General features: G+C 43.4%; 1 pseudogene across 1 annotated transcript; it reads right to left on the reverse strand.

The window, feature by feature from the left end:
• Positions 1–3,876: 3,876 nt before the first annotated feature.
• LOC143269756 (WD repeat-containing protein 70 pseudogene) lies at positions 3,877–5,899 on the reverse strand (annotated as a pseudogene). Its single transcript, XR_013046427.1, has one exon. The product of XR_013046427.1 is annotated as a WD repeat-containing protein 70 pseudogene (transcript).
• Between the last annotated feature and the right edge of the window lie 9,317 nt (positions 5,900–15,216).

The following is a 15,216-nucleotide window of genomic DNA, read 5'->3' on the forward strand; positions in this document are numbered from 1 at the left end:
AAAGTTCTTATTAATAAAATCAAACCTGAGGCGAGTTATTGGGGTCCATGCTGGTAAATCAGAGAGACAGAACGAGCCACAGCTATCTCACCTTGCCATTTCCTCAGCTGGTCCTGTTTCCCCAGACTGGAAGCTTCTGTGTCCTCATCCCAATGAATCTCAGCTGAACTGCTGCTCAAAAGCCTGAATGCTTAACCAGCCAAAATCTTAACCAGCCAAATGCCTCTAGTTTCTGGCCCTCACGCCTTATATATCTTTCTACTTTCTACCACCACTCCCTGGGATTAAAGGCTGGCTTTCTGGGATTAAAGGCGTGTCACCATGCTTGGCTATTTCCAATGTGGCCTTGAACTCACAGAGATCCAGAGGGATTTCTATCTCTGGAATGCTAGGATTAAAGGTGTGAGTGCCACCATTTTCTAGCCTTTGTATCTAGTGGCTGTCTGTTCTCTGACCCCAGATAAATTTATTAAGGTACACAATATTTTGGTGAACACAATACCACCACATCTCTTTTTGTCTAAAATTAAAAAAGCTTATAACTAATACAAGAAAAACTATCTAATAAGCATATACAATATATACAGCCAAAAGTTACATTAATGATATCTATTCCATTAACATTTGACAGATTCAGATAAAAACTCCATTATATATATTAACAATATCCTGTCCAGTAACATCTGATAAACTCAGACCAATAAATTTTCATTACTTATCTTATTTAAAACAAGTAGTTCCTTTTTAAAAGTAGATTCCATAATCTCCCTTTTTATCTTATCATGAGTCCAAGTTCTTTTTGTCTTGGGGCTGCATACCTTGACTGACTTGCCATGGTTTAATATGCTTTAACTTTCAATGACAAAATCACTTCCACATCAGTCACCATTGGTGAGGTCACATTAAACTCAACCTGTGAGATCCTGACTTGGAAGTCTTCACAGAAATCCTACATCGATATTTAAGGCCATATAGACTTGATTGCTGTCAAGGTCTTTAAGTGCCTGATAATGTCCTTTATATATAATGGATTTAGTAGTATCACAAAAATGATCCTCTAGGCCTCATGTGATGCTATATATCTACTCACTTAGAACATCAGTAGTAGGTTGCACACTTAAGTAGACATAATCACTGTCATAAGGAAATAAGGTTGACTAGCTTTCCCAAATATTCTGTGATTTTTTTGGTTTTTCGAGACAGGGTTTCTCTATGTAGCTTTGCGCCTTTTCCTGGAACTCACTTGGTAGTCCAGGCTGGCCTTGAACTCAGAGATCCGCCTACCTCTGCCTCCCGAGTGCTGGGATTAAAGGTGTGCGCCACCACTGCCCGGCTTGTGATTTTTTTTTTTAAACTGGTAATCCATGCTTCACATAGAGGTCAAAGAGAAAGATGAATTTATGAAATAGCTGCTAGGTTTCCCTTGCCCTCCTTAGAACCATGGGGTAGAAAATGGAGCTCAATGTGAGAAATGGCTCCATGTCTGTCATAGGAACTTCTTTCTGGGAGCGTTTGCCTGGGCCTTCCAGCATGAGCCTCTGACAGTCTGTGTTTCTTCATGGCATGATCTGCTGAGCAGTACAATAACACTGATGTAGTGTACCCAAAGACTGCCCTCGGCAGATGTCCCACCAGATATTCCATGGATTAAGTAACTATCCTCAGGTGTTTACAGGGTGTGGAGACCCAGGAACAGATGAAAAGTTGGTTTTCAAGTATACTATTTACTGGTAAATGAGAGCACAGTTCTAGGTGCTTTCCTGTGGATCCACACAGTTACTATCTCTTCCTTCCTTATGTCAGGTGTCACACCTATTGTGGCAAAGTCTGGCAAGGAAATTCACATCTAAGTTCAGGCTCCTACTGTACCGGTGTCAATGATGGCAGCTCTGAGAGGGAGCTAGTTACAGCCTTTGAGGGTCATACTCACAGGTGGCTCATGTATACCACAAGAGGCCCACCAAAGAGTATCTATGCATATTTGTAGGACATGCTCAGGTTAGAGTGTTGTGCACTCTATCTCCTCTTGTAGCATCCTCTAAGGACATGGCTATTGTATCTCCATTGCTTGTGTCCCCGCTCTGCCTCATTTCTTGTGAGGATATCCTAAGTTAGAGCCACATCCATCCGTCAGGGTTCTCTGGAGGACCAAAACCAGTCAAGTTAAATGAAAGTGTGCATGTGAATTTACTAAGCTTCCTTATAGTAAAATAACGTCTGAATCATACCTGAGAGGGTGAGAATCCTGTAGTTGCTTGGTCCTTGTGGGAAGGAACCTGAGCATTGGGAGTAGCCCCACAGAGCAGACCATCCAGTCACTGCACAGTCCACAAGGCTGGGTGCCTCAGTAGTCCCAATGAGATCCCAGAAATCTGAAAGTTCTTTGAGAGCCACTGGTTTAGTCCACAATACAAGCATGGAAGTTCTGGTTCTGCTATCTGTTTAAGGCAGCAGAAGCAGCAACAGCAAGAGCATCACAAATCCTCTTGATGGAAAGAAAAGGCCAAACAAGAAAAGGCTAAGAAATCTTCCTTCTGCAACACCATTTGTATCTGGAGTGCTTACTACCAGAAGGTGCTGCCCACAATCCGGGTGGGTCTTCTGGCCTCAACTAAGAAAATCGGACTGTCATTCAGTTGACACTCCCTACTATAATTCTAATTTTGTGGCAAGTTAATGTTAAAACCAACCACAGTGACATAACACCCTTGATTTTAGCAGGTTTTTGGGATAACTTTGCTCCAAGGAACTCTTACACTTGTGTGGAAAGCAGTGTTCACAGCCTTTGTAATCCCTAGATATGTTTTGCTTATGTTGAACATTGGAGAAAGATCTCTGATCAGTACAGGCAAGCTTCCTGACAAATGATCATCCAGACTGGTCAGTGAGATGAAAACTAAGAGTCATACCTTCCTCATCAGTCTGCGGCCAGTATGAAATAGCTGTTATGAAACACCTGTCCCCAGATGTTTCTGCTCCAGTTAGCTTGAGTGTGGTACAGGGAGCCCACTATCATCTTGTATCATCCACTAAGGCCATGGATTCTGTATCTGCATTGTTCATGTACCCGAAGGCTAAAGGAGAGATATCATGGTATGTCTGAGATACCTGTTTATCCTAGAAACCTTGACAGAAGTGACATGAGCCTGCCACAGTTGAGATGTTCTTTATAATGACATTGTTTACACTAAATTGAGCTGAAGTTCCATTAAAATGCTGAGTCTCGGTCTCTTTGAAATTTTCTCACTGCTCAATGGGTGTTTGGGGAGATTGAAGAACCATAGAAAAATGGGAAGGGGAGAAGTAAAAATCTCTAGACTGACACAAGTTCCCTCAAAAATGGGAATGGGACCATAGAAATTACTAGAAAGTCGTTCCTGGTTGTATAGACAACCTCAATAGTGTTTTTTGGATACTATTACCTTTATTGATCAACTTTCAGATACACTGGCCCCTCTATCCCTATTCTATTTACCCAGCTCGTTAAACTTTATGTATTCATTACCAAGATGTCCATGTGGTTGCTTTGAAGTCCATTTCTATTGTATCATAACTGATTCTAATTGGGCAATGGTGTTCTTTCTGAATCCTTTCTGGTAACTGTGATGTGAGTCTACTGAATTATCAGAGGCCACCTCTGACCTACTGAAAGCTTTTTGGAGGGAGAGAGGAATGAGGAAGTATCAAATAGGAATATAGATGGAGATAAAGACATAGCTTCAGGAGTACTCTGGGTCAAAACCCAGTCGCCTGGATTTTATTTCTTTTCTTTTTTTTTTTTTTTGAAAAAATGTATTTTTTATTTCATAAGCACTGGGGGGCGGGGCGGGACACTGCACCCTATCCTCTTGCACCATGCAAACAGCTCTTAAACGAGATTCTTCAAATTTTTCGTTTTTTCCATTCTGGTTCATTCTTTGATTCTTCATCATCAGATTCCACTTGGGCAAACATGGTTTTAGGCTGAGTTTTGGAATACGCCGGCGAAACCCAATATGGGTTATCTTCGGCTGCTTTGGCATGACGCAAAATGGCTTCTCGAGGGTTACTGTCATCAGTCTTGTCCAAAGCAATGTTTTTCACAATGTAGGACGACAGGGTGCCCCCATGGGTTCCAACTCGGCCACCACGACCTGGGCCTGCTACAGGAGGTTCTGGCTTGTGTGACTTCAGGGGGTCCAGTCTGTCCTTCTCCAGCTGTTTCCTCGTACTTCGTTGGCGGGGCTCACGGAACATGGGCAAGGCGTGAGGCGTGATGATGTAGTCCTGGGTGAGTGTCTCAGCTTGTTTGGCCTTCCGCTGGGTTTTAACCACACATAATTTTGCTCCCCTCTGGCTTTTGTTGGGGTCGTAATACACTTTTGCCAATCCATTTCCAGTTCCAACCATGATCTGGTTCAGCTTTGGATGCCACAGGCAGCGGACAACACTCGCATCTGTGATGTCAATTTCATACACCCTTTGGAAAGTCCTGCGCTCAAAGAAGACAAGTTTGCCATTGCCACATCCCCTTTGCACAGAGGTACCAGTGACTATGAGTTTATCATCAGGACTGAAACAGCAGTCGGTCATTGGGAACAAGGTGGGAAGGTCTGAGGCTGAAAATAATGGCTTATTAAATTGTCGGACGTCCCATAATTTTAATGTATCATCACCTCCACGAGAGGCAAGGACATTACCATCATAGGAAAAAGCCACACAAGAAGTATCTGTACCAGGGTCATGGGCCTGTTTATAGTGGAATTTGGGATGAACTGTCAGGTTCCGGTCCCAGATCTGTATGCTTCCGTTCTGACAGGCAGCTGCAACAAGGTTCCCATCTCTACTGTACGTACACGTCGTGGGAATGACCTTTTTACCCTGCATTGTCCGAGGTTTAAAAACACTTTTCTGCTTCTTTGGATTTTCAACTTCCCAGAGCCTTACAGTCGCATCATTTGAGCAAGTCATGAATTCTCCTTTTATTTTGGGATGCCACGAGCCAGTATGAAGCATTGCTGTATGACCCTTGGTGTTGGCCATGTCTACAATATACTGGTCTCCTTTTATACATTCCATTACTTCAAAACCATCTCTGTCAATCACCTTGGCCTGTGAGCTTCCAGATACAACAAGAATCATGTCTCCTGTGTTACTGTATTGTAGTGACTTGATCTGATGGCACTCACAAGGCTGAAGGGATCGAAAAGCCTTGAAAGAAGCATCCATTCCAGCAAAATCCCAAAATTTAACATCGTAGTCATATCCTCCAGTGACCAAGCGGGCACCTGAGGGATCCAAACCCAAAGCAGAAACCGTTTTAGTGCCATGCTTCAGTGTTATCTCGTGAGAATCAGGAATCCTTTGGACAGGGTTTTCCTCTTCTCCTTCATCCTCTAGTTCATCATCATCATCATCATCATCATCATCTTCTCCTTCTTCCCCGAGAGGTGGAGGTAAAGGGCCCAGGGTATCTTCATCCACAGTGTTGACTGGTTCTCCTACCGTTTTAGGGGGTAAAGGAGGGCCAATTAACTCATCATCATCATCAGAAGAAGAAGAGTCAGAACTGTCTTCACTGCCACTGCTGCTTGTGTCCCTGGGCGATGGTTTTGAGTGCTCTCTGACTGCACTTGAGCCCGACGGTCTTGGTTCAACATCTTCAATTTGTCTTCTTAATTCTTTCTCTCTGTTCATTTCTTCCTCTTTCTCTCTTGCTTCCAGTGTTTTCCGGCTTCTTTCCACAGCTGTCCTTCGAGTTTGCTCAAACATGGCCTCCAAGTCAAATGTGCGAGCTTTCTTCCCGAACCCTGTGAAGCCCATGGTGACCGCCAGCTGAGGGTCGGGTCCCGCCGCGTCTGCGCCCGGCGCTTCGCCGGGGCCCGAGTGTTCCATGGCTGACCGAGCCCCACAGCCTCGGCAAGAATGGATTTTATTTCTAATGGGTTTTTTATACATCAGCAAGGGAAGAGGGACAAATGACCCTGTAGATGTAACCAACCTTCTTATTAAATAAGAAACACAGAAACAATGTAAAAGAGAAAGCCGAGAGGTCAGAGCTCAGAGCTAAAATCTCACCCTTCCTCCTGCTGTCCCAGCTTCGCGAAAAGAGACCTACTTCCTGTCGGTTCGTTTTTTTTATAGTATGTTCTGCCTTCTCATTGGTTGTAAACCCAAACACATGACTGCCTCGTCACTGTCTGAATGTACAGCCCCCTAGGTCTTAAAGGCATATGTCTCCAATGCTGACTGTATCCCTGAACACACAGAGATCTTATGGGATTAAAGGCGTGTACCACCACCACCACCACCACCACCACCACCACCACCACACTCTTGCTATGGCTCTAATAGCTCTGACCCTGAACACACAGATATCTATGGGATTAAAGGCGTGTGCCACCACCGCCACACTCTTACTATGGCTCTAATAGCTCTGACCCCCAGACAACTTTATTTATTAACATACAAACAAAATAATAATTCAGTACAATTAGATTACCACCACATGACCCTCTCCCTTTGAAGGTCAAGGTATAAAGGATCAACAATTATAGATCCTTCAAAACACTTGGTAACCACACCTTTGGCCAAATCATCCTATTATGCAGCCCTGCTGGGCAAAGCAAGGTCAAACTTTCTGACCTTGAGTAAGGCTTTACTAGTGAGCCTCTGTGGGCCCCCACACTGAATAACTCTAATCTTTTACTTAACCTGAAATGCTTCTAACTCTTAATGAGTACACTGACTATGAAGGGTTGAGCTTCAAGGAGTACCTTGTATTAGAGTCAAACTGTTAACTCACTGGACACTGGAGCGCCTGTGAAAGCACTGCTTTGAGCACACTGGTCCTGTGGAACACAATACAGAGCACACTACTCTGGACCCACAAGTTACATGACCGCTTTCCACCCAGTTTGCACAGAGTCGGAGCATTTCCTCACTATTGTGAGAGACGTGGGGTGGGAGCTAGGCTCTTCTACAGCCTATAGAAGAGCAGACAGCTCTCAGTAGTTCAGGAGCATGAAACAAGGCTCTTACCATGAGCCTCTGCTTTTGCTGTATCAAAGTTAGAAACTGTTGCAGAACGACTGGCTGGTTTGACTACCCTAGAAAGATTGCTCCATACTTGGCATGTGAACCCTTCATTTCAACAATGAACACACATGATCTAGATTGGGTTGTTTGGGGAGGTGGCAGGGCATTTGTAATACGTAATGATGGAAGGCAACATAAAGGACACAGTATAGTGTTTGTAAGCATGCATCCATCTGTCACTCAAGAGTTTATGTATTTCTGTAGAAGGGAGCAGATAGGAACAAGGGGTACCAACCCAGTAGCCATGCTTTGTGAAGAGTAAACTAGTGATGACTAATCACTCTTAGCACTGTGAATGTGAATGAGTGTCTTCTGCAGTTGAGTAGATGGCCAGATGCCTAATGCTGACCTAAGAATGGGGAGAGGGTGAGGTACTTTGCTGTAGCTGGCCTGGCTGCAGTAAGAGAGCTTAGGACAAAGCTGAGGACAGAACGATGTCACCATATGCCTAATGCTGAAGCTTTGCCTTTCTGTCTCAGCCTTTGATGGGCCACGGACTTCTATGAAGCATTTACCAAGAAAGTGCTGACAGCTGTAAGCAGGTATTTCCTAGTGCCCAGAAGACCCAGCCATTCTCTAGTTGCACTGATTCAAAGTTGTACAATCTGTCCCTAGAATTTTAGGGGAGGGGATAGCATCCTGACATTGACGAGCACCACCCAGTTAACACAGCTGGTATACCCAGATGTACTTCAGCAAGTGTCATCTGCACACCCTTCCTACTCATGAACCTACTAAAAGGCCACATCAGACCATAGCTCAGCCCATTCCTCGACTGTCAGCCCTTCTTAAGCTCTCCACTTCTACCTGGGCCAGAAGATATTTGAAAAAATGCATCTTCTGGAGTATTCTAACTTCAAAGTGGCAACCACAGGATAAATGCAATTAAAAATGCAAATCAGCAGGATCTTTGATTCAGGACTGCAAGAGGCAGGTACCAAAGGCAAGAGCTAGAAATTCTGCTGCAAAATATACCACAGGGCTGAAAGAGTAAAACTTAACTGCATCCAATCAAGACCCAAGGCTGCTGCCATATAGAATCCACAAAGCCATAGGAGCCTCCTCACTGGCAAATGACAATGGAAATTTCTGACTTGGCCTCCTGTCTCTTTGTAAGGTAACCTTTAATAATAAAGCTAAAGCTGGTGCTGTGTGCACATCCTTGAAGCTGAATGGTAGCCATGGAGCCTATTGGCAAGTGTGTCCCAGATGAAGGGGTTGATGACTGAGTTCTTCTGGCCCCTGGCCCAGGCAGAGGAACAGCATCACCAGATCACAGTGGATAGTGCCTGGACTTGAGCAAGTTGAGATGACCACTAAAGATAATAGTGGAACATAATGGCATCTGCACCAAGGCCAAATTGGGGCTTAAATCCAGTATTCTGAGAACCATGACACTGTAGCTCTTAGATATGAACTCTCAGAAAGCACTACTATCCCTGACATCCCTTAGGCCTGTAGAAGGGCAGAAATGTAGGCTCTGGAATCTAACTCCCTTTGAAGTACAGACTTGAGAACATGTTCAGGTATTGTGGAGTATCAGTTTAAGACATGTTACATTCATTTATGCTGTGGGATATTGTGGTATTGTGTTCCCCAAAATATTGTGTACTCTAATTTATCTGGGGTCAGACTAGAAAAGCCACTAGATACTTAGGATAGGCAGTGGTAGTACACGTCTTTAATCCTAGCATTCCAGAGGCAGAAATCTATCTGTTCAAGGATACAGCCAAGCATAGTAACTCACACCTTTAATACCAGAAAGTGAGCCTTTAATCCCAGTGAATGGTGGTAGAAGGCAGAAAGATATATAAGGCGTGAGGACCAGAAACTAGAGGCATTTGACTAGTTAAGCATTAAGGCTTCTAGCAGCAGTTCAGCTGAGATTCATTTAGATGAGGACTCAGAGGCTTCCAGACTGAGGAAACAAGATCAGCTGAGAAGTTGGCCAGGTGAGGTTAGCTGTGGCTTGTTCTCTCTCTGACCTTCCATCATTCACCCCAATACCTGCCTCAGGTTTGATTTTTTTTTTTTAATAAGACCTTCTTAGATTCCTGCTACATGATATTTGTTTAATGATGCAAAGATATGTTGCATTCTTTTATGTTGCATTTAACTCTATAAAGCCGTGTTACTTTGCCTGCCTAAAACACCTAATTGGTCTAATAAAGAGCTCAACAGCCAGAAGCTAGGCAGGAGAGAAAGAAAGGTGGGGCTGGTGGGCAGAGAGAAGAAATAGGAGAAATGTAGGGAAATGGTCAAGAGGAGAGAGGAATGAAAAAAGAGGATGCCAGGAGCCAGCCACACAGTAAGAAGGAAAGAGAGGTAGAATAGAACAGAGAAAGGTAAAAAGTCCAGAGGCAAAAGGTAGATGGGATAACTTAAGAAAAGCTGTCTAGAAACAAACTAAGCCTGAGCATTCATAAGTAAGAATAAGTCTCCCTCAAGAGTTTTAAAAAATTCAACTACGTTCAGGAGGGTGAAGAATTTAGCCTTAATTATTGGGGCTTGCAGAAGAGATGAGCCATGCCCTGATCCCTAAAGAGAACCTGGGGGAAATTCTGGAGTGACCTTTTTAAGCCACCGAGAACTGAATGCACTTTTTTTAAAAGAAAGTGTAAAGGGTAGAGGGCATGACTGGATAAACTGAGCTAGAGGTGTTGGGTATAGTAATAACCCTGTTGGTCTAGAACAGGGCGTGATCCCTGGAGTGCGGATCCCCACATCAACATAGCTGTTAGGTGAGACCCCCTCAGCCTTCTCTGCCATATACCATAGGTATGGAAACTGAGCATATTTTCTGGCTGAGGCTATAGGACCAGGTGAAGAATTTGAATCCTGGGTGTTTCCTCTCGGAAGACATGACAGGTGTCAGGTGCTGAGAAAGTGATGCTCAAAGCCCAGCCTTGGATATTGGAATCATTAATATAAATAATCCTTTCATCACAATTATGGAATGCCTTAAGGCTCCTCAAATAATATTTGAGGTCATTGATAATCACGGGACATTGCAGGTAATTTTCCAATTATCAGAAAGGATGGAAAAGTTGTCTGCTTAAGTTCTGAAGGCTAATGTCTGTGACAAACCAGTACAGAAAACAGCAACTGACATGAGGAGTTAATGGAATCACAAATCGGCGCTGGTATTGTCCACAGGACAGCTCTCAGCTTGGACTGTCAAGAGTGGCCCAGCCTCACCTTTGCTGTGGTTATTGGCGCTAATAAAGGCTGAAGGAGCAATCTAGAGGAGTAGGAGGAAGTAGCCCTTCTCAAGGCAGGCTTTAGAAGGGCACTTACATGACTCAGGATGTCGTTCTGAGCAGAGAATGATGGTAGAACTCCTAAAGTGAGCCGCATCAACCAAGTCCCTACCCTATGCTACAAAGTCGTGCCTATCCAATGACTCCAAAATGTGCCCTGACTATTGAAGTTGCCCTTCTGCATTGATTACTTTAGATCCAAAGGTCTGTCACATACAATGGACTGTCCCTGCACATGCGCATTGTTTCAGGAGAATGGGCAAGGTTCAGATGCCTATAGATGCACCTAGAACTCACAAGTCAGCTTGTTTGGTCCAAGTACAAGCATAACAAATATATACACGTCATGAGTAGTTCTCAGATACTGCCCACACTTAGGATAAATATCCCGAGCTAAGGGTGTGCCACAACTAGGTTTCTTATTGCTGTATAAAGGTCATGCCCAAAAGCAACTTGGAGGGGGAAAAGATTTATTTCCGCTTATAGCACCAGCCCATCATTGGGGGAACCTTGGAGGCAGGAACTGATACAGAGGCCATGGAAAAATGCTATTTACTGGATTGCTCACCTATTTTTCAGCCTACTTTCTTATATACCTGCTCAGAGGGTCCTCCCACATCAATAATTTAGAAAATGCCCCCTCCCTGCTGCCCACATACTTGCCTACTGACCAGTCCTAATGGAGGCAGTTCCTCAAATGAGATTCTCTTCTCAGATGTTTGTGTCAATTTGACAAAAACAAACCAGCACAATTGACCCTTTGTCATGTTTATGTCAAATTGACACTAGTAAACCAATAACCCTTTATTTCAAAATGTTCATGTTAATACCACAATATAAAACATTCCCCAATCTTACAAATATATATGTATACATATATGTATATTTACCCTATATTGCATATATATTATTGCTTCCAGTTTGGTGTTTTTATGGGATCCCTGAGCATGCAAACAAGTGGGTCTCTGTTGTGCCTTTTCCTTCTGTTTGTTTTGTCTCGTTCTGATGTTTCTGTTTTATGTTATCCCTTAGAAGCCTATTTGTTTTCTAATGAGACAGAGGAGGCAAAATCTGGGTGGAAGGGGAGGGAGAGGAAATTATAATCAGGACATATTAATGTGAGGAAAACATATTTTCACTAAAAGGAAAAAACAAAAATTAGAGGACAAAATATTGTAAATATTACTTAGTGCTAGGTCATACAAAAGTAGCAATTACAATTAGATCATTTCAAGATCTTTTTTTAATGTGGCTGTGATGGTTATTCCTGGTTGTCAACTTGGAATGAAGCTGGAATGAATTATAATCCAGAAATGGAGGCACACTTGTGATCCGGATCTTGAGGCAGAAAGACAACAGACCTTGAGTCTGGAAGGCACACCCTTAATCTGGGCCACACCTTCTTCTGGAAGCCTATATAAGGACAATGGGAGAAGGGAGTGTTCTTCACCTGCTTGCCCCATCTATCGTCAGCACATCCATTTGTTCTTCCAGATCCCAGCAGACCATCTGAAACACACCCAGCCTTGTAGGACAGAGCAGCTGCTACATTCTTGCTCTTTCCATTCATAGCTAGCAATTGTTGGACTGTGGCCTCAAGTCATTTCAGTAAATTCGGAGTTGGGGGGGCAGACTCAGTAAATTCTGTGACTCTGATGAATACGGTAGCTTCAGTCCTTTTATAGTAGGCTGTAGGCAAATCAGAGAAATGTTCTTGTAGTTCTGATATGGAAAAGAGAACCAGAGGCTTAGAACTTATAACCCACAATTGAGCTCCAGGAATACTAAGAGCTTATTGCAATACCTCAGATAACCTGCACAGTCACTACCATATTATGAAACCGGTTTTGTGGGGAGGGCAGAGAAATGAAGTGGTTCAGAGCACTAGATGGGATGCTCTTCTAGAGGGACCCAGGTTTGATCCTCATCACTTAAGTGGCAATTCACAACTGTGACTCCAGCCCCAGGGGATCCCACACCCTCTTCTGACCTCCCTGAGTACCAGGCATGCTTGTGGTGCACAGACACACATGCAGGCAAAACACTTGTGCACATAAATATAATAAGTACAGGAAAAATATCTAACCTGTGTTTAAAAACGGATTCTGTAACTGTGCATTCCCATAAAATAAGTTGAATGCTATCTTACAGCAAGAGGAAAGAACAGGGCCTTTCAGCTGCATAGTTATTGGTCTTGGAAGACACATGGGACTCCAAGTGGCTTCAACATAGGAATTGGTGTCTTATCAAATCTAGGTAAAAACCCAAACCCAACATTGTAAGAAGTTCAGTGCTTAGGGTCTAGAACCCATTCATGATGCCCTGGGCTCCAAAGTACCTGAGCAGCTCCACTTCTCAGGCTGTAATCCTGAGCACACACATAGCTTGTCCCAAAGGCTCAGGCCAGCTCCACTCCACAGCTGCGGCTGTCCTTGTAGTTGTCAGAGTCCTAGAATCTCCAATATGCTGGGTTCTCTACAGACTGCATCAATAGCTTCCTGGCCTCTTTGGGGACTATGACCCTACCACACAGTGCCAAGCTTCAAACTTGCAGGTCTCCTACATCCTGGGGTTTCCACCATAACTTAGATCAGGAGAGGTCACTGGTGAAGATGCAGCCTCTTATGCTACAAAGTTGTAACTGCTTCTCGTGATCCCTCAATGCTTTCAAAGCCAATACCACATGGGAGACTCTTATACCTTACCAAGTTGAACTGCAGATTTGGCTGGCAGGTTCCTAGGGAATGTCCTCTGGAATGTGGGGCTAGGATAACAGAATGAGTGTTGGGGGAAGGTTGGATAAGATTCACAGGAAATGGGGGTAGAGAAGATAGATACCTGGGGGATTGTATTTAGAGGAGGGGGGAGGCGAAGATCTGCAGTTGTATCACCTACCTCTCTGGCTAGAGTGGCCTTGTGGGTTCCTGGGAAGTGACTGCTGGAGTTGGAGGCTGAGGTAAAGGGAAGGAAATTTGGAGGGGTGGATCTGTGTGATCCACTAGAGATGGGGCATGGGGTACTGCTGCAGGTGGTCTGCCAAAAAGCTGGGGTATAAGACTGGGGAAATGGATTTTGGAGAGGAGGAGAGTAAAAAGTGAAAGTCTGTGGTTATCCTACTCACTTCCCTGGCTGACATCACCTTGTGTTTTCATAATTTAGATTTCCAGTTGACCTAAACAAGGTGGTCCAAGCCTATTCAACAGGTGCTGAGTTGAGTCTGCAAGGACCCATTTTTTTATATAGAAAATATGGTTTTGACATCAGAATCTTGAACCTGAGTTGAGTTGATTGCTTTCCTGGTTTCAGTGGTTTAGTCTTAAGGACCAACCCTGGCCTTCTCAACTCTAAGAGTTGATACTGGAGCCAAGTTATTTGAAAGCTCACTTCCACTTGAAGGTAGAAAACTCCAAATATTTGGAACTTCGAGTTAGAACCCTATGAAACTGGCCTTACTTTGGGAGATGCACCTTTCATTATCTGAGTCAAGAAATCCTCTCGCCAATGGGGCCAGGTGCTGTGTTGCCTTCCTCTGTAGGTTTCCTTTGAGATGGTGCTTCCCTTACATCTACCAGAATCTGGCACCGGAACTTGAATGTAACTATTCAACTAGAAGAATCTTTGGTGTCACTAGCAAGATAGACTTTTTCTTGGCCTCTGTAATGCTGTTTAGAAGGTCTAGCCTCTAAGGCAGCACTTGGGGCTCAAAAGGAAATCCACAGTGTGGTGAAGCTATGACTTTTCTATCTGAGGAGTTGGGGGGGGAGATTCACTCACTCTCCTGATGGTTTTTCTTTATTCTCCCATGTTCTCATCATACTATTTTCTAATGTTCTCTCTCATTGCTCTCTACTCTTGTCTTTTTACCACTTTCATATCCCAACAAACTTTTTCAGGCAATACAAGAATCATTAAAAAGGTCACAGTTCTCAAGTGAATGATTATAGATAAAAACATGTCCCAGGCAGGGGAAAGGCAACTCAAACTAACCCATGACTATGTCAACATTTTGAACGGACAACTCTGTAATTAGAAGTCATAAATTCTGAATTCTTCTAGATTTCAGAGTTGCCTGGTGAGTGCTGTGTTTCAGACAAAAAGACACTAGAGTGTCATAAATCCTCTAGTTCAGGCTCAAGAACTGTATATATTTAGTATCCCCTCAGCCTGCTCATGATACTATAACATAACACTTAAATCTTAAAATGTACTTTCTGCCCTGTGTGTAACTCCTAACTATCCAAGAAAACCACCTCATTTTAGTCCTATAGAGTCAAATGATTTTCTGTAGCCCTGACTAGTCAGAATTTTTCACAAATTGAGATCAGGACTGGGTGCAAGGAATTAAGCACTTGCCAGCTAGCAATCATTGGGCTGTTTTTGTATTTGACCTAGCCAGACAGCTCAGCTATATGTCTTTGTGAACTAAAGGTTGGGAATGTTTATCTTAAAAACATTAGCAAGGCATCTGAATCTACTCTAAAGCTATTTTGAAGCTTTGTATCACCTAGTGGTGCTCAGCAGTAAAATGAAAGAAATTTGAACCATTCTGGCTCCCAGTTAATCATTAATTTGAGCTGTGATCAGAAGCAGCTTCTGTGGGGAATACATGGACTTTGACTATGTAGCAAATCCTTGCATTTATTTTTATTCATCAAAATTATATAGTTTAAGGAGGAATCATCTCCTTGGCAATCCAGATAAAAATGCCCAGTAGATCAGGATGTTTTCATGAGATAAACACACAACACAGGTAGTGGGGGACTCCCCACATTCCTATACATCATATCAAATACCAGAGGAAAGCACGTAAAGGTACAGCAGAAGTAAAAGATTCTGGGGTCTGTACTCTCCCAAGCCTTGCTTTAAACAAGATGTACCC

The sequence above is a fragment of the Peromyscus maniculatus genome, chromosome 20, assembly GCF_049852395.1.
Source record: "Peromyscus maniculatus bairdii isolate BWxNUB_F1_BW_parent chromosome 20, HU_Pman_BW_mat_3.1, whole genome shotgun sequence".
NCBI lineage: Eukaryota > Metazoa > Chordata > Mammalia > Rodentia > Cricetidae > Peromyscus > Peromyscus maniculatus.